The 26,878-nt window shown below is 40.2% G+C and overlaps 1 pseudogene; it reads right to left on the bottom strand.

The window, feature by feature from the left end:
- The window catches only part of LOC132099126 (NACHT, LRR and PYD domains-containing protein 3-like), a 476,979-nt pseudogene that overhangs the window by 430,232 nt on the left and 19,869 nt on the right, over positions 1–26,878 (bottom strand).

The raw sequence follows: 26,878 nt of genomic DNA, 5'->3' as shown, positions 1-26,878 counted from the left end.
AATAAAATATAAAGATCAAAATAATGAAATAAATCAGTGGAAATATTACAGTAATAAGCACTGTATTATTTAACCTTTTTAGTGGTGAGTCTAAAATATTCTAGCAGTCCCTCCAGAGTGAGTTTAAGGCGACCGTTATTTTAGAATGTTTCACCTGTTTCCATGGTGACGCATCAGTCTTGTAACATAAAACACAGTGGCCTAAATAAAACTTTATGAAAGACAGATCACTTTTATTTAGATTTTTTTGCATTGCTTGTCATTAACAGTCTGAAATTCTGATACACAAATATGTGTAAATGTATGTGTTTTGTTGTTTAAAAACCTTTCTATATGATATTGATCGTGATCTGTTATGTGAGGTGTATTATTATTGAATTATTGAGATATTGAACTGCTGGTTTCGTCTGGTCAGAGGAGAACTGGCCCCCCAACTGAGCCTGGTTTCTTCCAAGCTTTTTTATCCATTCAGTCACTGATGGAGTTTTGGTTCCTTGCCGCTGTTGCCTCTGGCTTGCTTAGTTGGGGTCAATTCATTTACAGCGATATCATCGAAATTGATTGCAAATGATTGCAAAGACACTATTTAAACTGAACTGAAATGATGACATCAATGAATTCAATGATGAACTGCCTTTAACTGTCATTTTGAATTATTGACACACTGTTTTCCTAATTAATGTTGTTCATTTGCTTTGACGCAATAATTTTTGTTGAAAGCACTATATATATATAAATAAAGGTGACTTGTCTTGACTTTCCTGAGCCTCCTTCATCTCCTGAGTCTCCATCTACTCTGCTGGTCCCATCCAGCCCTCCTTCATCCCCTGAGCACCCTGTTTTAGCCAGTCCCCCAGGATTCTTAGATTTCCTCAAGAAAATTTGGTGGAGCATATACCCAAGACAAAGACAGCCAAGGCCACTGTGGCCATCTGAGTCTCCTGATCTGCCATGGCCTCCTGAGTTTCCTTCTCACCGTGGTCTCCTGATTCACAACGTCTCCTTCACTCCTTCACACCAATTGTAACAACAATTTGTTGAGCATTTCCAACCACGATTTTTATTCGGATAATTTTCTAAATATTGCTGTTATCGTGTCATGAAATGTAGTTTTAAAAGTACTTCAGGTAAGAATGTAGTTGTTTTAATCTCAAATATTTGGTTTATTTATAAAGACAGCGTCTATTTAAAAATGTGTTTTACCGATTTTCGGAGACGAGCTCCATGTGATAAGCGGGAGCTCAGTGCTCAGGTATCCGCTGAAAGCAGTCTCACCTCGGCTAGACCTTCTCACATGTGCTGCTGACTCTGATTAAGACTCTGACAGTTAAAAAGTTTATTAGGAACAATCAAAGCTGACTTTCAAAGCTGAATTTTTTACATCATTGCTCCAGTCACACACTGATTTTCTGCAGAAAAAAAAACATTTATTGTTATTAGTATCATTATTTTAATACAATTTTAATGTTTGCTTCGCGAAGAGAGGAATAAGACATAATTCACCCCAAAAAGATGTGATGTGGTTGAGGATTTGAGATTTGGATTTCCTCAGAAAAAAAAGAATGAAGCACTTTATTCAGCAGAGATCATAAACATGAGTAACTCTCTTTTTATTTATTTATATACTTGTACTAGTTTTCACATAACGTGTAAACATTATTTATAGACTTTTTCCAAAGACTTTTTACAAACTATAATTCCTGACTAAATGTATAATCAAGTGAAATATTGTGAAGTTTCAGTTACAATATACAATACTATATAATTCAAAAGCTTTATGTAAATAATATAAATGTAACAAATAAATGTAACTGTAACAAATGTAACACAATGCTGTTCTTTCAATTTATTCCCCCTAAAAAACCTGAAAAATATATTCTCAGCTCTTTTCAACATAATTAATAATAATAATAATAATAATAATAACAATAAATGTTTATTGTAGAAAATAAGATTGTTAAAAGGATTTCTGAAGGATTGTGTGACTGGAGTAATAATGCAAAAAAAAATTGTTTGAAAGTCAGCTTTGATTGTTCCTAATAAACTGTTTAACTGCTCCCCCAAGTGGATATTAAATTATGTTGTGGGGTAATTAAATATATTCTAAATTAACTACAAACACAAAATATATATTTATTTTGTCCTCACATTCTTTCTTGTAGCTCCTCCCTCTCAGTGACACAAGCTGACTCAAAGGCTCATTATGCAGCTCATTATGCAGCTCATTATGCAGGCCTTTGTCTTCTCAGGTGTAAATCACAATGATATTCATGATAGTTGACGCCTACTCGCATATGACTTTTACCAACAAAAAGTGTCTTAGAAAATTTAAATCGATACTAACCACGCACTATTTTTTTTCTCTCAAAAATACAATCATGTACATACATGCATTTCACATATTATTATAGCCCAGTTTGTGCTGATTACAGTGAGATTAGACTTTAGCCATTTAGATATTTATAAGAAACTGAAAAAAGCACAAATGTCAGGGCATGACAAAACTTCTCCAGGCTCCAAAAATACCCTTAGACTCCTCTGTGGAAAAGAGCTGAGAATATTTTTTCAGGGTTTTTTTTTTTGATAAATTGAAAGAACAACATTGTCTGTTACATTTGTTACATTTACATTTATTTGTTACATTTCTATTATTTCCATCAAGCTTTTGAATGGTATAGTAGTGTATATTGTTATTGAAACTTCTTAATGTTTCACTTGATTATACATTAAGTCAGGAATTATTGTTTAGAAAAAGTCTAACTAGTAAAATGTTTACACATTATGTGAAACCTAATACAAGTATATAAATAAATAAAAAGAGACTTACTCATGTTTATGATCTCTGACGGATTGGGCACTTCATTCTTTTTTCTGAGGAAATCCAAAACTCAAATCCTGAGGTAATCCTCAGCACATCTTCTTCGGGTGAATTATGTCTTATTCCTCTCATCACGAAGCAAACCGTAAAATAAAAAAAACTTGAAGAACAGTCTCTCTGCTTTGTTTTATGTATGGGCATTTACAAGCCGCGAGCAGCTCAGCTCGTGAGAGTGGTCGCATTAGAAGATAATGAAGAGAGACGTGAAAGACTGGACATCGCTTTGTTTTCATATGGATTACTTTTGTTTTCAGTAGCACTTATTTAGTTTAAAAGTAGACAAGTCAAGCTTTCTATAGATATATATTTTATGTCTCTTCATTGAATATTCACTGAGTTACAGTTCATTTTAATGATGCAATTTTAAATGAAGATCACCGCAGACAAAGGCTGCAGACAGCACACCTTGTTTGTTATCTTTATTTTATAAATGCACAAAGTTTTGTTGTTATTATGTCTGTATACAAATAAAAATAGACCCTTTACAGATTCGATTGATGTATTGCTCTTATCTGTACGATCGAAACTGAAAGTGTAATTTAAGTTATTTTCAGGGTTATCAGGAGAAAAAGCCTTAAAAGCTGCAATTGCATTTTGCAGACATGGGGGCGACAGAACCCATGGCGGTAAAAAGTTCATTCTGTGGTTGAGTGAATGTTTGTGGCTGGTATGAATGACTCTATAGGAACTGATTATTTCTACAAAATCTTGCTTGCAATGAACATTCATGTGAAAATTCATGTTTGGTGTTAAAGTCCCTTGAATCTTTATCTTTGTTACTAAATACCTCAGTATGTTCAACTGACAGTTTGCACTTTTCAGTCCAGCAGACAGCAGCTTCACTCCTGAATCCAGCAGTTCATTGTTACTCAGGTCCAGCTCTCTCAGGTAGGCTTTTGATAATTGTAGAGCTGAAGACAAACTTTCACAGCACTGACCAGTGAGATTACAGCTGACCAATCTAAACAGAAAAAAAATTGAGGAAGCAATTAACTTCTGTCACAGCAACATTAGTGCTGGGCAGCGGTTACATTTTTTAATCATGATTAATTGCATAATTGTCTGTGATTAATCGCAATTAATCACATTTTTATGCACATAACTGATAATGCAATCAAAAGTGTATTGTGCACTTTTTTCATTTAAAAGTACTGCCATATGAACAAAAGTGCAATAAAATTTGGTTTGCAATTTGCAGTTAAATATTTCTTGTAAATCTTAACTTATAACATACATTTTATTAAATAAAACAAGCTATTTGTCACTGCAAGGACATTAACATTTTTATAGAAAATACAGGTGCTTCTCAATAAATTAGAATGTCAGGGAAAAGTTAATTTCAGTAATTCAACTCAAATTGTGAAACTTCTGTATAAAATAAATACAATGCACACAGACTTTAGTAGTTTAAGTCTTTAAGTTTTTGATACATTTATTTGTGATGATTTTGGTTCACATTTAACAAAAACCCACCAATTCGCTATCTCAACAAGTTAGAATAGTTCATAAAACAAAACATAAAAAAACATTAAGTGAATTATTGGCCTTCTGGAAAGTATGATAATTTACTGTACATGTACTGAATACTTAATTGGGTCTCCTTTTACTTTAATTACTGTCTAAATTCGGCGTGGCATGGAGGTGATCAGTTTGTGGCACTGCTGAGGTGGTATGGAACCCAGGTTTCTTTGACAGTGTCCTTCAGCTCATCTGCATTATTTAGTCTCTTCTTCCTCTTGATAATACCCCATAGATTCTCTATGGGGTTTAGGTCTGGTGAGTTTGCTGGCCAGTCAAGCACACCAACACCATGGTCATTTAACCAACTTTTGGTGCTTTTGGCAGTGTGTGCAGGTGCCAAATCCTGCTTGAAAATAAAATCAGCATCTTCAAAAAGCTGATCAGCAGCATTAAGCATGAAGTGCTCCAAGATTTTGAATATAACTTCATAATATTTCACTTGATTATACATTTAGTCAGGAATTATAGTTTAGAAAAGTATTTGGAAAAAGTCTAACTAGTAAAATGTTTACATGTCATGTGAAAACTAGTACAAGTAAATAAAAAGAGACTTACTCATTTTTATGATCTCTGCTGAATAAAGTGCTTCATTCTTTTTTCTGAGGAAATCCAAATCTCAAATCCTCAACCACATCACATCTTTTTGGGGTGAATTATGTCTTATTTTTCTTATCGCAAAGCAAACAGTAAAATAAAAAAAATCGTGAAGAAAAGTCTGGCTGCGTTGTCTTCTGTTGTGTGGGTATATTCAAGCCGCGCACTTCAGTGAAACATTAGAATCTGAATAGAGCATTCAACCCGAGGGCGTGGTCGCATTAGAAGATAATGAAGGGATATGGATTTTCATGTGGATTACTTTATCACAGAATATTTGTTTTCGGCAGCATTTGTTTAGTTTCAAAGTAGACATGTCAGGCTTTCTATAGATATCTCTCCCATGTCTCTTCGTGTAGTATTCAGGCTTTCTATAGATATCTCTCCCATGTCTCTTCCTCGAGTATTCACTGAGTTACAGTTCATTTTAATGACGTGTGTCTAAATAAAAAGTAAAGTGACATTCAGCCAAGTATGGTGACCTCAGAATTCGTGCTCTGCATTTAACCCATCCAAAGTGCACACACACAGAGCAGTGAACACACACACACACTGTGAAAACACACCCGGAGCAGTGGGCAGCCATATATGTACTGTGGCGCCCGGGGAGCAGTTGAGTGTTTAAAGCCTTGCTCAAGGGCACCTAAGTCGTGGTATTGAGGGTGGAGAGAACACTGTACATGCACTCCCCCCACCCACAATTCCTGCCGGCCCGAGACAACCCTTCGATTGCGAGTCCAACTTTCTAACCATTAGGCCACGACTTCCCCAATGAAGATCAGCGCAGACAAAGGCTGAAGATAGCACACCTTGTTTGTTATCTTTATTTTATAAAAAAAAGTATACCCTTTACAGATTCGAGTGATGCATTGCTCTTATCTGTACGTTCAAAACTGAAAGTGTAATTTAAGTTCTTTTCGGGGTTATCAGGAGAAAATGCCTCATAACGCGTATACGCGTTAATCGACTTCAGAGGGTTAACATGCTTGGATACAGCATTCTGTGAACAGCCAGCTTATTGGCAATGATTTTTTTTGTGACTTACACTCCTTGTGAAGGATGTCAATAATTGTCAGAGACATTTTTGAAGGCTCAGAAAACCTTTGCATGTGTTTTTAGTTGATAAGCTGATTGGCATGTCATCATATTCTAATTTGTTGAGATCGTGAATTGGTGGATTTTGTTAAATGTGAGCCAAAATCATCACAATTATAAAAACCAAAGACTTAGACTACTTCAGTCTGCGTGCACTGAATTTTTTAATACACGAGTTTCACAAATTGAGTTGAATTACTGAAAAAAATGAACTTTTCCTTGACATTCTAATTTATTGAGAAGCACCTGTATTTTATAGAATGTTATAGAAAAACAAGTTATGCTTTGAGTCCAGAGCCTCAATCATAACATTATAACAGGCACCATCCTATTCGAGATCTGCATGATTGCGGTACCCATCGCAGCAGAGTGTGATGCGGGACAACACCTGATCTAATAAGGGGTGTGGTCACACTAGGTAAGCCCCAAAGCCTGGTTCATTTGATTAGTGTGATCGCTCCAGTCAATTTTACAATCCCTAGCTCGGTTGGAAGAGTAGAAACTACTTTTCTTACTGTAGTAAGTTCTTAGGTGGAAAGGAACAGGACAAGGGGTCAACTTGACTGCTGACGACTTTATTAATAAATAATAATATTTTCCAAACACCAACGGTGACTCTTACACCGACATCAACACACTATCGTAATCACTTAGGTCAGGTATACGTCAGCAGTCCTTCTCTCTCTCGACTACTCCTGTTTCTCCTGGCATTATATACTCTCTCTCCACACCAATTACTTAAACAAGAGACAGGTGTTGATCATTTCCATCCAAACCACTCACTCACCATCCGTCATCTAAATAGGCAGCCACATATGCAGCATGGGGCCGCAGAATTTTATCCATGAGCCGCTGAAAGGTGGCCGGTCCCCCGAACAACCCAAATAGAAGGGTAACAAATTGGTGTAATCCAAACGCTGTTGTGAAAACTATCTTTTCTTTGGATAATGGAGACAAGGGGATCTGCCAATATTCCTTCGTTAAGTCCAATGTTGAATAAAAAGGAGCCGTGTCGAGCTGATCAAGCAACTTGTCAACCCGCGGCATTTGATGCATGTTGAATTTTGACACAGCATTCACCTTGCGGTAATCAACACAGAACCGGACTGAACCGTCCGTTTGCGGAACTAAAACTATCGGGCTCGCCCAGTTACTATTGGGTTCTTCTATTACTCCCATCTGAAGCAATGCGCCTAATTCAGCCTGAACTACCTTTTTCTTGTGCTCAGGTAAGCAATACGGCCTGCTGTGAACTATCACGCCCGGCTCCATCTCGATATGATGCTGAATCAGGTTAGTACGGCCCGGCAGGGGCGAAAACACGTCCGCAAATTCTGCCTGTAATTTTGTTAGATCAGTGAGCTGGGACCAGTGTTTCCTCTATGTTGATTAGTTAATGGCGGCACGCCACGGCAAAATTTTTGCCGCCACGGTAACGTTAGGGCTCTACACTGCGACCATTTCACTCGCATTTGCGCCTAAATATGTCTGTGTGCGACCATGAAAAGATATTTAGGCGCACTTGTGCGACTGACCCGATCGAAGATTTTTTTTGGCGGCCGCCAAAGCGAATTTTGTCCCGCCAAAAAGTCTTATTTGACCGATGTGTAATGTAGATAAACTGCTGCGCTTGTGACAGCTGGGCGCATGTTTAAAAGAACAAGAGAGAGCGAGCGAGAGCACGCGCCCTCTGGTCGCGTGCGTGTGAGCACTCTCTTTGCGAAGCAAGGTTCCACTCGACGGGAGAGAAAGAGAGAAAAAAAGAGACTGCAGCGTTCTGGAGAATAAATAACTTGAGATCGGTGTACACGTCCTTGAGAACGGTAAGTCGTATAACTTATGTTGTTCATTTAAGCCTGTTATTGTATTAGTCATAGTTCTTGCTAATTTGAATTAAGTCAGGGCTGCCAACTTACACAATTTACACTTTTCACATGCTATCATGCCACACATCCATTTTCTCATGCACAGAAAAATCGCGAAGCAAAGTGAAGACCGACAGACAATACAGAGCAGGTTACTTATGATATATAAACAAAGTCTCAACTCTCAGAATCAGTCAATTTTATTACAAAATTCAAACAATAAATACAGTTTTGGGGTAAATGTGACGTGTCACGTGACAGATCCCTAGCCTCAGTGAACCGATCATCTCGCTAGTAAATAAACACGAATGAACAATTTTGAAAGATAACGTTACAGTACAACTTACCGAAACGTATATTCCTTATACATAATATCGATCAATCAGTGTTTTTCAACCGCAGAAAGAAGTCAATAAAACAGATGGAGAACAATTATGTCACATAGGCCTAACATTTACCTCAGGAAAGCCATTTAAGGCAAGACATGGCAGGCAAAAACATTGATTTTTCATAAAGTGGTCAGTTTTTAGATTTTGGTCTAGTTTACTCATTCAATATGTGTTCTTTCAAGCTGCTATAAAAAAAATTTTATGTACTCTGACACAACGCAAGCATAAGCTTGAGAGCACAGACAAGAAAGTGAAAATAGCTATACAGAGTATTTTGCTAAATATGTGCACTATATTACATATTTATTATATTTTTACTTATATCATTAAATAAAGTTGTTATAATAAAAAAAGCATTATATTTCATTTGAGTTATTTTTAACCTTAAATAATACCAACTGATAAGCTAGGGCTCTCTGTGTTTACAGTATTAGGTGAGGTTTTTTTTCCAAATGAGTCAATATTATCAAATCACAAGAATTAAATTGAAATTAAATCGTGAAATTTGTGTCATGCAATAATACAAAACCGTAGCTTACCAGAAATTGTACCATGTAAACATTGTAACATGTTGTCATTACACCTAATGAAATTCTGTCTAGTTACTAAAATGTTTTGACAATCACAATACACTTATTGTATTGTGAAAGATGCAAGATTTTTGTTTTGCATCTTGCAAAACAAAAATCCCCCCCCCCCCCCGATATATATAGTGAACTTAATTTCTGAATTATAATGCTATTATTCATTACTTATTTTTCAGATGAGTTTGTTAAAATATTTCTCCAAGAAAAGGAAGACACCTGATGAGGAAGACAACCAGGTATGCTAATTTCACATTACCTACACAGTGTTTAAGGGAAAGACAAAGCTTAGGCTACCTAACCCATTTAGACACCTAGGCCTATAGCCTACGTGTGCACTGGAGGGTAGTGGAGGGTAGCGCTGTTCAAAGCGCTAGTTGGGAAAGTGAAAAAAATATATAAAAAAAAACTAGATCGGTCTAAATCTAATTTGCATTGAGTTTTTTTCCCGCTAAGATGTCCACAATGCTTTAAAAAAACTTTCTGGAGGAAACACTAGTGGTGGCTCCTACAACATTTTACAATTATTACTGGTTGCCTGATGAAATATTAGACAGGCGACAGAAGCAGACAGACAGGAGTAGTGCAGGTGGTGGATAGAGGAGGAGACCAGAGTGAAGCAGAAGAGCACAGTGTAACAGGAGAGAGGGCAGAAAGAGAGGAGAGTGGAGGAGAAGATAATGGCGGCAATACAAAGAAAGCTAAGCACAGGCTCTCAGGCTGGGATCCTGCATGGGTAGACAAAACCCAATATAGACTGTTTTTGTTGCAACATCCATCAATGATAACAGATATTTTACCTGCTATGTATAGGTTCTTCAGTTCTAGTTGCCTTAGACCCCATCATAACACTTGAACATGAGGCAATCACTGGGGGCTTCAAATGCCTATATCACCTAACTAAAAGAGAACAAGCACACCACACAAACTATCCAGCTCTGCTGGATCTTGCTGAGTTGCTTGGGTGTAACTATTTTGAAAGCTAAAGGTGAATAATTATCACACTACTGTTTTATTGCTCATATTTACATTTCATATCTACAAATAAGCTAAGCAAATATAAAAACTCATTATTTCATGTATAATCTAATTTACTTTTAGATTGGAAAAAAGACCAACTACCGGTCTCACCTCATTATTGATGAAATGCTGGAAATATTGGCCAGAGTGGTTGAAGAACCAATTCTGAAAGCGATTCAGTCCTCTGTGGCTATTGGGTTGGAGGTAGATGAGAGCACAGATGTGTCTGTTCAAAGGCAACTGGATCTGCACATTCGGTATCAGTCAATTGAGAGGAGAATAATTAACAACTGGACTGGAGTAAACCATTTATGTTTGTGATGTATTTTTTATGTCTTTTTATTTTTCAGATATATGGACAATGAAGGGCAGCTCTTCAGCCAGTTCCTGGACCTGGTCAATGTAAGTGATGGGAAGGCTGGAACCATTGTGGCAGCAATAAAGGAAGTGCTGCACAAAAAGAATGTGCAAACTCATAAGCTCTATGGGCTAGGAACAGATGGAGCTGCTGTAATGACTGGTAAGAGTTAACAAAGAGTAATTTTAGTTGCATGAACTTGTTTTTAGTTGGCTTGAATATGAAATGGTTATTGCATGGCTTTGTTTTCTTTCTCTTTTCTTGTAACAGGAAGGTTGAATGGTGTAGCGAAGCAGCTCCAGGATGACTTCCCCTGGTTGATGCCAGTTGCTTGTGCTGCCCATCGCCTCGCTTTGGCATGCAAGGATGCCTCATCCGAGGTTCCCTACATGTCTACCTTTAGGGACCATTTACAGCAGCTCCATCAGTACTTTCAGAACAGTGCCAACAGAACAGCTGTTCTGAAAGCTGCATCACAGTCTTTAGGCCTTGAGCACTTAAAAGTAAAGGTGAGAGGTGAATACTTTCCACTTTTAACAATAATTCTGGTCATTATGGTGTACTCCAGATGCATTGTGTGCTATTATTAATCTTTTACACTACTGCTAAAATATTTTTCAGCAAGTAAAGGATACACGCTGGCTATCACAGCACCTGGCAATTCTTACATTGCAAAAGAATCTCAGTGCTGTCATGACTGCCTTGGCTGAGGAGACTGAGGTCCATAAGTGCCCAGTAGCCAAGGGCCTCTATAGTTTTTGCTGCACATACCGCTTTGTGGCTTCAGTATACCTACAGGCAGATGTACTACCACACTTAGCCCGGCTTTCTAGGATTTTCCAGAAAGAGACGGTCAACTTCCTGGCCATCAAAGAGCAGGTACTTTTAACATGTATCTCATAATTGTAAAGCAGTACAATTAAATTCTAGGCTGTTCAATCAGTGCTGTCCAATCAGTGCAAAAAACTGCTGAGGATTGTGCAACTGCCTTTATTAGGTTCCAGTGACTATGGCATGCCTGAAGAACATCAAAGATGCAGGTGATGCACAGCCCCCTGGCTCATTCTTGGCCCAACTGCATAGTGACCTTGACAACCCTGCAGGATTGGGTGCATTTAACATCGTCGATGAGGAGGAAAGGGAGAGGAGAGGTAGAGGCCAGGTGAAACCCACAAGAGAGATCCTTTGGTCCCGGTACAGGACACAGGTACATTTGTTTTGATTGGCTGCTAAGTAGTATCAGTCTAAGAAAAATAAAATGACAGAGCCAAGTCTTAGTTTGATTGAAATGTTATTTCCACAGGAAGTCAATCATTAAAACTTAATAATTTCCTTTGTGCCATGTTTAGGTAATGGAACCTTATCTTGATGGCCTCCAGGACAGCCTTGACAGAAGGTTCCAAAACCTCAATATCATGGGAGCCTTTCACGTGTTTTCACACCCAAGCAGTCAAGAAGGATGATTCCATCAACTTTGAAAACATCAAGACCCTGTCCACCAAATTCCTGCAGCAACCAGACAGTCATGCACTGCTAGAATGGTCATCTTTTAAGCAGCATATGCTGACTGGGGCATTCAAGGTAAATTAAACACAATTTAAGTTCTTCAGAAACATGACTGAGACCCAGCATAATCGCCTACTGTCTGTGTTGTAATGTTTCAGGATATGGACCAGCTCACCATAATGAGCAAACTGGTTTCTCAGCATGATGAGTGGTGTCAAATCTACCCCTCCCTCAGTAAGCTGGCAGCCATTGCCCTCACAGTGCCAATCTCGAGTGTTAACTGTGAGAGAGATTTCTCCACTATGAATAGGGTAAGACATTTCAGTGTTATGTGAAATGAAAGGTTGTTTGGCTATCAATATACCTCACATCACTTATTTTATTTAAATTCTTTTATAGGTGAAAACAGACTTGAGGAACAGGCTACAGGGGGACCATTTAGCAGCATGTATGCTACTCAGCATCAATGGGCCACCTCTTTCCGAATTCCCCTATAACCGAGCCTTGGAGTTATTTTTCCAAAAACCACGAAAAATTAAATGCAAGCTGCCAACTTGCACTTAAGGTTTTGGTTGTTTAAGGTTACAGTTCAATCGCAACTGAAAATCTGCCTCATTATGTGTGAATAAATATACTTGTTTGTGTTGCAGCGAGGGGGGGTGTTGGGGGTTGGACAGACCTGCCCCCACTGCTAAAAAAAAATCCTAAAGGAAACACTGGCTGGGACGGCGAGATGATATCTCCTCCTGGGGCCAGGGCAAGGGATTGTGGTTTGACGTTCGCCTCTGGTCCAAGATTGTTCTCTCCATTAATCACCGTCCCCAACATCATTGATTCTGCCTCATTTAATTTTTTTAGGAGACTGAGGAGATAGATCTGACGTGCCTCATTCCTATCGGACTGTATTACCTCATAATCGAGCTCTCCGACGGTCTCTCAAATGGTCCCTGCCACTTAGCCATTAACTTAGAGCTTGACGTTGGGAGTAATACAAGTACTTTCTCTCCCAGTGCAAATTTGCATAATCTAGTTACCTTGTTATACAGCTGCCTCTCTCAGCCCTGGGCTTGAAACAAATTCTCCACTGATAGCCGCCCCAAAGTGTGGAGTTTTGTTCTCAAGTCCAGCGCATACTGAATTTCGTTCTTACTTTGAGATGGCCCCCCCTCTCAAGTTTCTCTCATGACATCTAGCACCCCTCAGGGCTGACGTCCATAGAGAAGCTCAAAGGGGGAAAACCCCGTGGAGGCTTGTGGGACCTCTCGCATAGCGAATAACAAGGGCTCTAACCACTTATTCCAATTCTTGCTTGGCGTCTTCTTGAAAGAACTTACGGAACATTGATTTAAGCATGAGCTTAAATTGTTTGACCAGGCTGTTGGTCTGTGGGTGGTAGTTGCTGGTTCAAATCGATTTAATGCCCAATAATTCGTACAGAAATAGGGCCTATTTTTTCTCAGCGTTGGTGCATGTGCATTCGGCACTCAAGCGCCAGCATGCTTAGCCTTCCTGCCCAACTGAGGACCGTGGCTCTCCTTTGATTATTCCCAACTTTGAGAAGCTCCACTCGCCGGGGGCATTGGACACCATCATGCACAGATAGATGCGCAACCCAAGATTCAACGATGACAAAAGCTCGTACAAGCTCTGCTGATTTGTTCACAGTCACCGGTTTCTGAGTGCGCATAAATGCAGCAAACTGTATCAGCTAATTTTGACTCTAGTGCCCGTTCAACTTCAACCAGCCCACACAACTCCGCGTCTTCAGCCAACTCCCAATCACGGGCTTCCCAAGACGTCACTTCAACGACTACTGAACTTCCAGCCAATCAGCGACATCGGGAAACCCATTTTCAACGACAACTTTACACAGGAGACGCAAGTAGGACCTCCAGACATTTGTATTGGTGTGTCTAATATAATTTTAACCTCATTGAGGAACTCAATACGAGGGTTAATTAAGTGATTGATGGTTGATCATGTCTATGCAATTTCACGTATTGCTGTAAACTTGGGATTCCACATTTCCATTCTCTTAAACTCATTCTTCCCTAACTTTCGATCTTCCTGCAACTTGTGTGAATGTGTGAGTGCGTGCATTTATGTGTTAGATTAGTTTATATGTCTTAGATTTATCTAATAAAGCCTTATTCATATTGAAATTATCTTGTGATTTGTGCTTACTAGTTAATGTCTTAAACTGCCGATCTTGTTACTGTGCTAATTGATAGTATTTTCACTATACTTTGGATAGTAGTATACAGTGCAGATTTAATGTTAAACGGCTCGTTCAGTGAATCACAGGGCATCTCAGTGATCAGCCGTGAAACAGTGATTCTGTTCAAATTCCCTTTAAATTCTTAAATGATTCCCTTTGAGCTAAATTGACCTGTTTCCCTTACATTGTGGAATCATCCCTGAAATGCGATTGAGCTAGTTTTGGGCTAGTTTTGAGTATCAATGGGCAACTTTTGTTGTGAAAACCTGGCAACCCTGCCCAAGACCTTAAATGTGTGTCAGATAGGACATCAAACGTGCAGTGTTAGGGGTTCTCTAGGAGCATGATTGGGAACCACTGATTCACAGTGTAGCGAATAGCAAGGATAAGCCTGTATTCAGAACAAACATGGCTTTTGTAGAAGTGCTATTCAAACCACTTCAAGGCAAAAATCTGGGCCAAAGTTGTGCATTGTTTTCTAGCCTCATGATGCTCTTACTGTGATAATTGGCTATAATTGCATTATTGGAAAATATGTAAATATAGTTAGTTAGTTAATCTACAGTATTTGAACAGAGTGAATGAGTAACTGTTAAAGTCAAACCTCAGTTTGTTCACTTGACAGTGTGAACTCTTTAGTGCAACAGAGAGCAGCTTTACTTTTGAATCCTGAAGGTCGTTGTTACTCAGGTCCAGCTCTCTCAGCTGGGAGTCTGATGATTGTAGAGCTGAAGACAAACTTTCACAGTGTTGATCAGAGAGACCACATCCAGCAAGTCTATAACAGGATGGCAGAGCAATAAAGAGGAGATGGATGGTTAAAAACTAAGCATTACGCAATAATAATCATTCTGAACACAACAATGGCATCATTACTGCTGCCATTAAACTCACCATCAAAGCCCATAGAAGAGCAGTCTTTCAGACTCATTTGAGCTGCCCTCATGCACCCCACAAAATACCTGTCATCCATTTCAAACAGACTTCTACTCTACCAGTAGCAACCACACACATGTGGTTTATTAAATTATCCATATTTTTTCAAGCATTCTTGTGAACAACAGGGTGTCTGTAGCTTTTATTTCACTACTGTTACCTATTTTCCTAGTCTAGTCTTTATATTTTTTTCTTGTAGGTGTTTTTTTTTTTACCACTAATGCTTTGTTTGGTGTAATAACAGTTTAAACTTTGAATTCTTAATTCTGAATGTGAGATGGTTGAAAATATCCTTTCCACACAACTGTGCTTCTACTGTCTACTGTTCAGTCTGCTTTCAGCTGTTATAAACTTTCTGCTTTAATGCACTTCGGAGGAACAGATTATTTTATTCAAATATTGTTCTATGAATAAACACGGTCATGATTTGATAGATGAATTAGTTAAAACAAACCAGTTTTTTTTTTGTGATGACATAAACGAATGTGATGACATGAATGAATACTCACAGAGCTTTTCTGTAGTTTCTCACAGCTGGTAACAGTCTACATCTTCCCTCAGATGATGTGTTATATTTCATGAGATCAAACTCATCCAGCACCTCCTCTGACATCTGAAGCATGTAGGCGATTGCTGAACAGTGAGCAGGAGTGAGTTTCTTCTCCGAGTGTTTGTCTGATTCCTCAAAATGCTGAATCTCTCTAAAGAGTCTGATCTTTAACTTCCAGCAGACAGAGGAACAGACTGATAGATTGTTCAGCTGAGAGACGATTTTTTCCCTTGATTTTGTGTTTAATTTTAATTTTAATTTTTTTGATTGTTTTTGAGCTGTTCTCTGTGCATGTCAAAAGGGCCTGTAAGAGTCTCTGATTGGACCCCAGTGAGATCCCCAGCAGGAACCGCAGAAAAAGATCCAGGTGTCCATTTTTACTCTGAAGAGTTTTTTTAACTGCTGATATTAGCAGCTCAAACAAAGTGCTTTTTTCAGATGTGTGTGTCTTATGTTTATCATTCATAAACAACTTCAGTGGATCCATGTTGTTCAATAGATGGGAGTAAAACACATAGAATGCAGCCAGAAACTCCTGAAAGCTCAGATGTATGAAACAGTAGATTTTCTTCTGATGAAACACAGATTCCTCTTTAAAGATTTCAGTGCAAATCCCAGAATACACTGAGGCATCAGTGACGTCTATGCCACTCTCTCTCAGGTCCTCCTCATAGAACATCACATTGCCCTTCATCAGCTGTTTGAAAGCCAGTTCAGCAAGTTTCACAATAATTTCTCTGTAGGACTGCACTAGTTTCCCTGGACTTCTCTCTTCATACTTCAGATTCCCCATGTTGATCTGAGTGAGTAGAAAGTGGATGTACATTTCAGTCAGAGTTTTAGGGATTTCTGCACTGTCTTTGTGTTTTATGATGTTTTGAAGAACAGTGGCTGAGATCCAGCAGAAGACTGGGATGTGGCACATGATCTGGAGGCTTCTTGCTCCTCTGATATGTGAGATGATTCTGCTGGCTTGATGCTCGTCACTGATTCTCTTCCTGAAATACTCCTCCTTCTGAGGGTCATTGAATCCCTGTATTTCAGTCAGACGGTTGATGTATTCGGAGGGGATCTGATTGGCTGCTGCTGGTCTGGAGGTGATCCAGATGAGAGCAGAGGGAAGCAGCTTTCCTTTCATCAGGTTTGACATCAACACACCCACTGATGAAATCTTAGTAACACCAGAAACGTTCTGAGTGTCAGAAAACATCATGACTCTGCTTTCATCCAGACCATCAAAGATGAACACAACTTTACACTTCTTGTAAATCTTAGAGTCCAGATCTTGAAGTTCAGGATGAAAGTCAAGCAGAAGTCTGTGAAGACTGTACTGATGATCTCTGATCAAGTTCAACTCTCGAAATGGTAGCACAAACATGAAATCTACATCCTGATTGGCTTTTCCCTCGGCCCAGTCCAGAATGAACTTCTGCACAGAGACCGTTTTTCCAATTCCAGCGATGCCTTTAGTAAGAACAGTCTTGATCTGCTCTTCTTCCTCATATCCTAGACCAGGTGAGGCTTTAAAGATGTCATTGTAGCAGATTGGAGTGTCTTGTGAGGATTGATTTCTGGCTTTTTTGTCCATCTGTAAAATCTCATGTTCTTCATTTACTCCTTCACTCTCTCCCTCTATGATGTAGAGCTGTGTGTAGATTGTGTTCAGAAAGGTTTGATTCTCTTGTAGTTTGACTCCCTCACATAATCTCTCATACTTGTTCTTCATGCTGGTTTTGTGTTGGTTTTTGACTCTCTGTAGTTCATTATCTACTGATTGGTGAGATTCATTCTGCAGGTCTTCAGTCTGATCACCTCTATCAACACGGCAAAGACAAGAAGAATAAGAAAAAGACTGAATGAGAACATGAGCAACAAAGATCTTGAGTAAAGCTATGTTGTTCTTAAAACAAGTCAAGACACTATAGGCCCAGACTATTTTCATAGAGAAACTATTCCAGATCCGCTAGAAAAAGCTTACTGAAAATTATTTTAGTCTAAAAATTATAATTTTTGTTTTAGGGCTGTAACAAACTACTATTTTGATAATTGGTTAATCTAACGCTTATTAGAACAATTAATTAACTAATCAATTAGTTTGCTGAATCATCAGTAGAGATTTTAATCTTACCTATATGAGTAAATATGATGGTGTATCTACTGAAAAAAAATGTGATTGCACTGACAACTCCATGTCTTGGAAAGTACTCTTCAGCTTCCACTCTCTCCGCAAACTATTGGATATAGCGCACATTTATCTAGGTTTAATTTTAAACATTGTTATATGTGTTACAGGACAGATAGGTCAGAGACAATAGATGGCAGGTAATGGTTTTATTTACACAAGCAGATGAAAGATGAATGGCTGAGAGGAGAACGGGAAGTGATACTGTCCTTGGTGTAGAGCTGAGTTGTGATCCGAAAGGCGATAGTGGAGATGGAGATGAGGACAAGGGAGACACACACTCTCATGGTAGAGACAGGAGGGAACTTGGAGACAGGTAAGTACAACACTTTGAGTCCTTGAAGTCAGCAGGTAGGAGAGTCCTATGTGCAAACGAGACTGGACAGTGGTGAAGCGTGAGTGTTGGCTGATGGGCGTGTAGAGGAGCGGCAGGTGTGCGTGATCAGTATTCTGGTGAGGGAGAGCACTGTGATTGGGTGGTGTTGGAGCCTGGCGTGTCTGTGACATTACCCCCCCCCCCCCCCTCCACGGCCTGTTCCAGAGGACCAAGGACCCCGACGTCATGGTGGTCTACCTCTTCCTCGAGGGGCAGGTCTGTTGGGATGAGTGGTGTGAAAGGTTTCCAGTAGGTTAGGTTGAAGTATGTCGTTGCGTGGAACCCATGAGCGCTCCTCGGGGCCATAACCTTCCCAATTCACCAGGTATTCGAGTTGCCCACCACGACGCCAAGAATCCATGATTTTGCGAACCTCGTAAGCAGCGCCGTCGTCCAGGATGAGTGGAAGGGGGGTTACAGCTGTGGCTACGCCAGGCACTGTGGAGAGAGGAACAGAAGGATGGTGAGGTTTCAGGAGGGTTACCTGGAATGTGGGGTGAATGCTGTACTCAGGTGGGAGTAGAAGTTTATATGTGACAGGGTTAATCTGCTCCGAGATGGTGAATGGGCCAATGAACCTGGGACTCAGCTTACGGCACGGTAGACGCAGGCGAATGTCCCTAGTTGACAGCCAGACCTTCTCTCCTGGTTGATAGGCTGGGGCTTCGGAAAAATGAAGGTCTGCTGTCATCCTGCATCTACATAGGGCCCGTTGTAGCTGGTGGTGGGCAGATTCCCAGACCGTCTCGCTCTCTCGGAACCAGTAGTCGACAGCTGGTACGTCCAAGGGTTCCCCTGACCAGGGGAATAGAGGTGGTTGGTAGCCCAGTATGCACTGGAAAGGTGTGAGTCCGGTGGATGGCTGGCGCAGGGAGTTTTGAGCGTACTCGGCCCATCCCAGGTACTGGTTCCAAGAGTCCTGGTGGCCGTGACAGAAGCTACGGAGGAAGAGACCGATCTCTTGGATTTTTCTCTCCGTCTGCCCGTTAGACTGCGGATGATACCCTGATGAAAGGCTGATGGCCACACCTAGGAGCGAGAAGAAGGCCTTCCAGACTCGTGAGATGAACTGAGGTCCTCTGTCAGACACGTTGTCTTCGGGGATGCCAAAGTACCGGAATATGTGGTTGAACATGAGCTCTGCGGTTTCCATGGCGGTAGGTAGCCCCTTTAACCCTCTGGAGTCTAAGGGTATTTTTGGGGCCTGGAGAAGTTTTGTCATGCCCTGACATTTGTGCTTTTTTCAGTTTCTTATAAATATCTGAATGGGTAAAGTCTAATCTCACTGTAAACAGCACAAACTGGGCTATAATAATATGTAAAATGCATGTATGTACATGATTGTGTTTTTGAGAAAAAAAAATTATGCGTGGTTAGTGAAAAACTAAAAATGTTAAAACACTTGAAAAAGGCAAAAAACACATAGAGAACATTGGTTCCCGGGACTTTTGAGAACTGGAGCTTGTAGCCTAGAATTTTTCTTTCTAAATTATGTGAAAATGATCTTGCTTACTCACTTACAGAAAACAATATATTGATTTACATTTTCTAAGACACTTTTTGTTGGTAAAAGTCATATGCGAGTAGGCGTCAACTATCATGAATATCATTGTGATTTACACCTGAGAAGACAAAGACCTGCATAATGAGCTGCATAATGAGCCATTCATTCATCTGTGCCACTGAGAGGAAGGAGTTACAAGAAAGAATGTGAGAACAAAATAAATCTATATAATTTTATGTTTGTAGTTTATTTAGAATATATTTAATTATCCCACAACATACTTTAATATCCACTTGGGGGAGCAGTTAAACAGTTTATCAGGAACAATCAAAGCTGACTTTCAAACAAATTTTTTGGCATCAATACTCCAGTCACACAATCCTTCAGAAATCCTTTTAACAATCTTATTTTCTACAAAAAACATTTATTGTTGTTATTATTATCATTATTATTATTATTAATGTTGAAAAGAGCTGAGAATATTTTTTAGGTTTTTTAGGGGGAATAAATTGAAAGAACAGCATTGTTTTTACATTTGTTAGCCTACAGTTATTTATTTGTTACATTTATATTATTTACATCAAGCTTTTGAATGGTATAGTATTGTATATTGTTATTGAAACTTCATAATGTTTCACTTGATTATATATTTAGTCAGGAATTATAGTTTGGAAAAATTCTTTGGAAAAAGTCTAACTAGTAAAATGTTTACACGTTATGTGAAAACTAGTACAAGTATATAAACAAATAAAAAGAGACTTACTCATGTTTATGATCTCTGCTGAATAAAGTGCTTCATTCTTTTTTTTCTGAGGAAATCCATTTCTCAAATCCTCAACCACATGACATCTTTTTGGGGTGAATTATGTCTTATTCCTCTCATCGCGGAGCAAACAGTAAAATAAAAACTTGAAGAACAGTCTCGCTGCATTTTCTTCTGTTATGGGTGTACTCAAGCCGCGCGCTTCAGTTTGAATCTGAATACCGCGTTCAGCGCGGGGGCGTGGTCACATTAGATATAATGAAGGGAGACATGAAAAACAGACATCACGTTGTTTTCATATGGATTAATTTATCACAGAATATCTGTTTTCGGCGGCACTTGTTTAGTTTAAAAGTAGACATGTCAAGCTTTCTATAGATATCTCTCTCATGTCTCTTCGTTGAGTATTCACGGAGTTACAGTTCATTTTAATGACGTGTTTGTAGATAAAGATCAGCGCAGACAAAGGCTGCAGACAGCACACCTTGTTTGTTATCTTTATTTTATAAGTGCATAAAGTTTTGTAGTTATTATGTCTGTATCCAAAAAAAGTAGACCCTTTACAGATTCGATTGATGTATTGCTCTTATCTGTACGATTAAAACTGAAAGTGTAATTTAAGTTCTTTTCGGGGTTATCAGGAGACAATGACTCAAAACGTGTATCCGCGTTAATCGACTTCAGAGGGTTAAAGGAATTAGACGACAGGATTTAGAGAATCTATCAACTATCACAAGGATACAAGTACATCCCTTCGAGGAAGGAAGGTCTGTGATGAAATCCACTCCTAGGTGTGACCATGGTCGGTAGGGAACGGGCAGAAGTAGGAGCTTCCCTGATTGTAGGTGGCGAGATTCCTTACATCCTTGCATGTACCTCCTGACGTCAGATGCCATTTTGGGCCACCAGAGGCACTCTTTTATGCTGCGTTTCCACCAAAATTACCCGGAACATTTGAACATTTCGGAACTTTTTTCCCCCAAGTCCCGTTGCTTTCTGTGTTTCCACCGCGGTCTAAACTACCGGGAAGATTAGGCAAATAGGCTGGTGACATAGGTCTGTGCGTTTTTTATTTCAATACAAAGTATTCCAATTTTGGACGTACATCCTCGGTAGTTCAGACTTTGCGCATTTGACTCGGGAGTGTGATGTCCGTGACGACGCAAATCCGGTAAATCTGAAAACAACAGTGTACTTGATAACATAAGTCAGCTCGTCTTGGCTACTGCAATTTTCCTCACTGTATATTTACAATAAAACGAAATAGGATATCAAATACCACTGCCTCCTTTCGTTTTCATTTGAACATAATAATAGCCGCAGAAATGTACTTCGTTCAGGGAAATGCAGTCATTACAATGAAACAAAAAATTATAACAATTTGCCTTTATAATTTTCATTTTAACATATAGATAAATTGAATACAATCCAAAGTTTACCTGTTTTTTACCCAAAATGAATGATATTTTATGTTTAACCACTAAAGAGAAATCAGAGCCAGCGGCACATACCAGAAGGTCTAGCCAAGGAGAGGCTGCTGTCGGCGGATACATAAGCACTGAGCTCCCTCTGATCGCATGGAGCTCACGTCTCCGAGCTCGGTTAAACACATTTTTAAATAGGCGCTGTCTTTATGAATAAACCACAGATTTGAGTTTTAAACAACTAAATTCTCATCTGAAATACTTATAAAATTACATTTCATTAGATAATAACAGTAATATTTTGAAAATGATCCGAAAAAATGGTGGCTGAAATCACAATGCTCCATGAACTCAACCAATCAGGATGTTTAGCACCCAAGTCACGCCCCCAAAAGTTCCGGAACCTTGAAAAAGTACTACCTCGCCAGCAGGGACTTTATTTAGTTCCTGGTTCCTGCGGTGGAAACACAACGAGGACCAGCCCAAAGATCCTAGTTCATGGGTAAAGTTCCTGCGGTGGAAATGCGGCTTTAGTAGCAAGAGGGTTTCATTGACCCCCGGGTGGCCAGTGATTAGTGAGTTGTGAGCAGAGTGGATGAGTGGAGTGCGACGAGTCGTGCTGATGTACTGTAAGCCTGGAGGGCAACCCGGCGGAGCATTGGTGGGAGTATCAGAGGAGGCTACGGTTTCTGGGGACCAGGAGATCGGGCTGACAATGAGCTTTTCGGGAAGTATTGTGTCAGGTTCTTCAGGGCTTTCCTCGGGTGAGTAGCAACGGGACAAGGCATCTGCCTTGACATTCCTGGATCCGGGACGATAGGAGATCGTGAAGTTGAAGTTCTTTGATGGTTAAGGGTGTTGGCCAGTTTCTGACGTCATCAACCTTCCCCTCATCCATTTGGATGCCACTGTTTTCGATGTTGTATACAAGGAACTGCACTGAGGGCTGATGGAAGGAGCACTTTTCTGCTTTCAGGTAGAGTTGGTATTCGTTTCAGGACCTCCGCAACGTGGAGACGATGTTCGGCCAAGCTCCAGGAGTAGATTAAGATGTCATCGATGTATACCAGGACGAACTTGTGGAGGAACTCCCGGAGCACCTCATGGATGAAATCATGGGTGTGATGAAAGCTGTTTCCCACTCGTCCCCCTCACGTATCCGGATGAGGTTGTACGCGCTGTGGAGGTCCAACTTGGTGAAAACAGTGACACCACGGAGATGTTCCAACGCTGCTGGGATGAGAGGAAGTGGATACCTGAATTTGACAGTGATGTTGTTAAGGGGTCGGTTGTCGATGCATGGCTGCAAGCAGCAGGGGATGTGGACGGACGGATGTAACCTTGGGCCAGAGCCTCCTCGATGTATTCGTCCATGGCCTTCTCCTCCGGGATGGAAAGAGGATAGATCCTTCTGTAACAATGTTCGTTGTGTGGGAAGGAAGACGGCAGGGTTGGCTGTGACTACTGACTGCTTTATCTATAAATTCATAACAAAAAGTGGGCAAAACGGGCACCAACAAAAGACAAAACAATCAACATAAACTCCGTCGAAAGGTAGCAGCCAGCAGTTCTTCTCTCTCTCCTTCGCTCCTGTTTCTCCTGGTGTTTTATATTCTCTCCACGCCAATTACTGCAACAAGAGACAGGTGTTCGTTATTTGCGTGTAACCCACTCACTCACCACGCGTCTCCTGACACTCTCCCCCGCTGCAGGGTTCGCTAAACCACGCCCCCCCTTGCCACATCTTCCTTTCGGGCTCTCAATGGAAGTGGCGCAGACAGAAAGCTGTTCAGGAGGTGGAGAGGATGGAACAGGAAATCCGGATAGGCATTCCAGGAAACAGTTGTCGCCCCATGTTACGTACGCTGCGCTTCGTAATTTTTGTGCGTATATTGCTGCATACGCTTGTCGTGTATGTCTGTGTACTTTTATTTGTTTCAGGTGTGAAGCTCGTTCTGAGAGTCCGCCTGTCAATCAGCTGATGTAGGATGCTGACGTCTGGATCGCGCCACCAATCGCCTGTCGCCGGATAGTTTATGAATGGCTCTAACTTCAATGGCGAAAACAGACTCTGGGTTGGGAAAAGAGTTTGCACACGCTGTGAAGACGGTTCTCTTGTTCGAGAGACCAGTTTGAACGACTGATCATTGTTTGGGGCTCGCTGCTTTTGTGATCTTGCAGTTAGATCAGTTCTCTTTGTTTGTGCTTGAATGTGTGTTGTGTTGCCCTTGGTGCGTGCTGACTGTTTGTTGCTGTCATGAAATCTTCATCTCAATTCCTCGTTCAACATTGTGCGGACTGACGGGAGAGGTTGTGAGTCAGGTAAGCAGGTCGCGACTTACATTTGCACACGTAGTTTATTGAGATGTATTAGATGCACTAGTGTTAGGAGTGGTGCTAATTATGTATGTTTTGGTTTTAGTTAGTATAGTTTAGCCATAGCGTCTTGTTCGCTGAAGATGTTTCTTTTTACCTTTTTTGTTGATAGTGAGTTTAGTTCTTTAACTTTAGTTAAAGTTTTTTTTTGTTATATTCAGTTTTTTTATTTAAGCACCACTCTCTTGCTCCTTCCTCTTCCCCAGATTGTCGGTTGATCTGTTTACTCTTGTTACGTTGTACTAATTGTAAATATTCATTACCTTCATTCTCCATTATTTATTATTATTTTTTCTTTGTTACTACTTTACTTTATTGCAGTTGAAGAATTAAAATCTTTCAACTCAGTTATGGATGGTTGTCTGTTCCTTTCCAATAGCAAATTCTCGTTACCATATTGACACACACAGGCAAAACTCTTGTTATGTCTAATAATATTCCTAGACAAATAACATCTAAATATCGAGGGACGTAACATATTTGGGGGCTCGTCCTAACTTTTATATTGGTTATAATATTATCTCGTGTAATATTTGTTTGTGTGTGTTTTTTTGTGTGTGTGTGGTGCGGGAAACTGCGCTGGAAAGGACTTAGTGTAAGTTGAAGTGAGTATTGTGGAATGAGTACTTTTGATTTGCAATCATTTATTGCTGATCCAACTTTAGAAATTTTTGATCGATGTAGAAAAGACGATTTGTTGCAGATAGCTGAATACTATCGCATTCCTGTGGTGAGGCAATCTCTAAAGCACATTATTAAAAATGAAATTTGGAAACACTTGGTCGAATTAAAAGTTTTTTTTATTTCCAAATGCGGATAGTGAGAGGGCTGGCATGTCGGCTGTGGAAAAACGTTTGACTAGTGTGGGAAATGTGGAGGAAACAAAAGGTGAGGATGCCGAGGTGGAGGTTGAGGCCGAGCCCAAGGCTGGCTTACCGCCTTTGTCCCCACTTTCTACGCCTTCCGTTGGTTCTGGGGGTGATGCGCGACTGAGGGTCCGCCTAGCCAAAATCCAGATGGAAGCGCAGGAACGAGCTGAGACGCGCCAAGCTGAAATTAAGCTACGCCTAGAAGTTCGTAAACTGGAAATTGAAGCTGAGACACAGGTGAAACTGCGACAGCTCGAGTTGGATTCCGCGACGGGTGTCTCGGGCTGAACTGTGCAGTCTAATCCTGTTATTTCAGTAAATTCGGAAAATTCTGTGAGTGATGTTTCGACCACTACATTTGATGTTAGTAAACAGATCGCTTTAGTGCCTCACTTTAGAGAATCCGAAGTGGATGCGTATTTCGCTGCTTTTGAGCGTGTGGCTGCTGCACTTCGTTGGCCAAAAGAGGTTTGGTGTCTGTTACTACAATGTCGATTAGTTGGAAAAGCACAGGAAGTCTGTTCTTCACTAACCTTAGAGGAAAGCATGCAATACGATACCGTAAAGAATGCTGTTCTTCGTGCATATGAATTGGTGCCTGAGGCATATCGGCAACGTTTCAGGAACCATAAGAAGTCAGCTCAGACATTTGTGGAATTTGCCCGTGAGAAGGGAATTCTTTTTGATAAATGGTTGTCTTCTAACAACGTGCAAGAGTTGAGTTCATTGAGAGAGTTAATGCTTTTAGAAGATTTTAAGAATTGTCTATCGGAACGAGTAGTCACGTACCTGAATGAGCAAAAGGTCACCATGTTATCACAAGCTGCGATTCTTGCAGATGAGTATGTCTTAACGCATAAGAGTGTGTTCGCTTTACCCCGACCAGAGAAAATAGTGGGTTCGTTTTCAACTCAAAATTCAAGTACCCGTGTTAAAACCAGTACACCACAGAGTAAAGAAACACGAGAATGTTTTTATTGCCACAAGATGGGACACCTTATTTCTGATTGTTTAGTGCTGAGACGTAAGACTCAGGCTCAGCAAGGACAGTTAAAGCCTGTTACTTTTGTGAAGACTGTGCCTGAAGCTGTTTTCGAGAAGGATGCGATTGACTCAGGGTTTAAACCATTTTTGTTGAAGGGGTTGATTTCCGTAAATGGTAAACCTGGAGAGCAGAAAGAGGTACAAATCTTGAGGGATACGGGATCGATTCAATCATTTGTAGTCTCTGATGCACTTCCTTTGTCGGAGCAGACATTTTGTGGGTCAAGTGTGTTAGTTCAAAGGATTGAGATGGGTGTTGTAAAGGTACCGCTGCATCGGATACACTTGCAATGTGATTTGGTCTCAGGTTTTGTTAAGGTGGGGATACGTTCTTCCTTTCCTGTGAAAGGCGTTTCATTCATTCTCGGGAACGATTTGGCGGGAGGTAAAGTGTCACCTGTGCTCGAAGTCGTTGATAAACCTGACTGTTTTATTCCTGTTGGTGATATATCTGATAATTTTCCGGAGGTATTTGCTGCTAATGTAATTACGCGGGCTCAAAAACGCAGAATTGGAGATTTGGCCGACACTTTTATGTCACCTGTGTTCATCGAGGAACATTTTGGTTCAGGTCCAAAAGAATCTGAAAATGTTAGACATGACAGACATTCTGATACGGCAATAGCTGAGTCTGAATTGTTAGCTGAACCTATTTCTCATGAAGGAATTAAGACTGCAACAAGAGAAGATGTGTCGTTAACTAAATGTTTTTCTGCTGCGGAAAGTCCTCAACCTGATAAAGTCAACGTGGCTGAATACGTGATCGAAAATGGGTTGTTGTTAAGGAAATGGCGTCCTCACAGGGATGGGGAGAATGAGTGGGATG

This window comes from Carassius carassius, chromosome 22 (assembly GCF_963082965.1).
Source record: "Carassius carassius chromosome 22, fCarCar2.1, whole genome shotgun sequence".
Classification (NCBI taxonomy): Eukaryota; Metazoa; Chordata; class Actinopteri; order Cypriniformes; family Cyprinidae; genus Carassius; species Carassius carassius.
The sequence above is the reverse complement of the archived record's forward strand: the minus strand, read 5'-3'. Positions and strand labels throughout refer to the sequence as shown.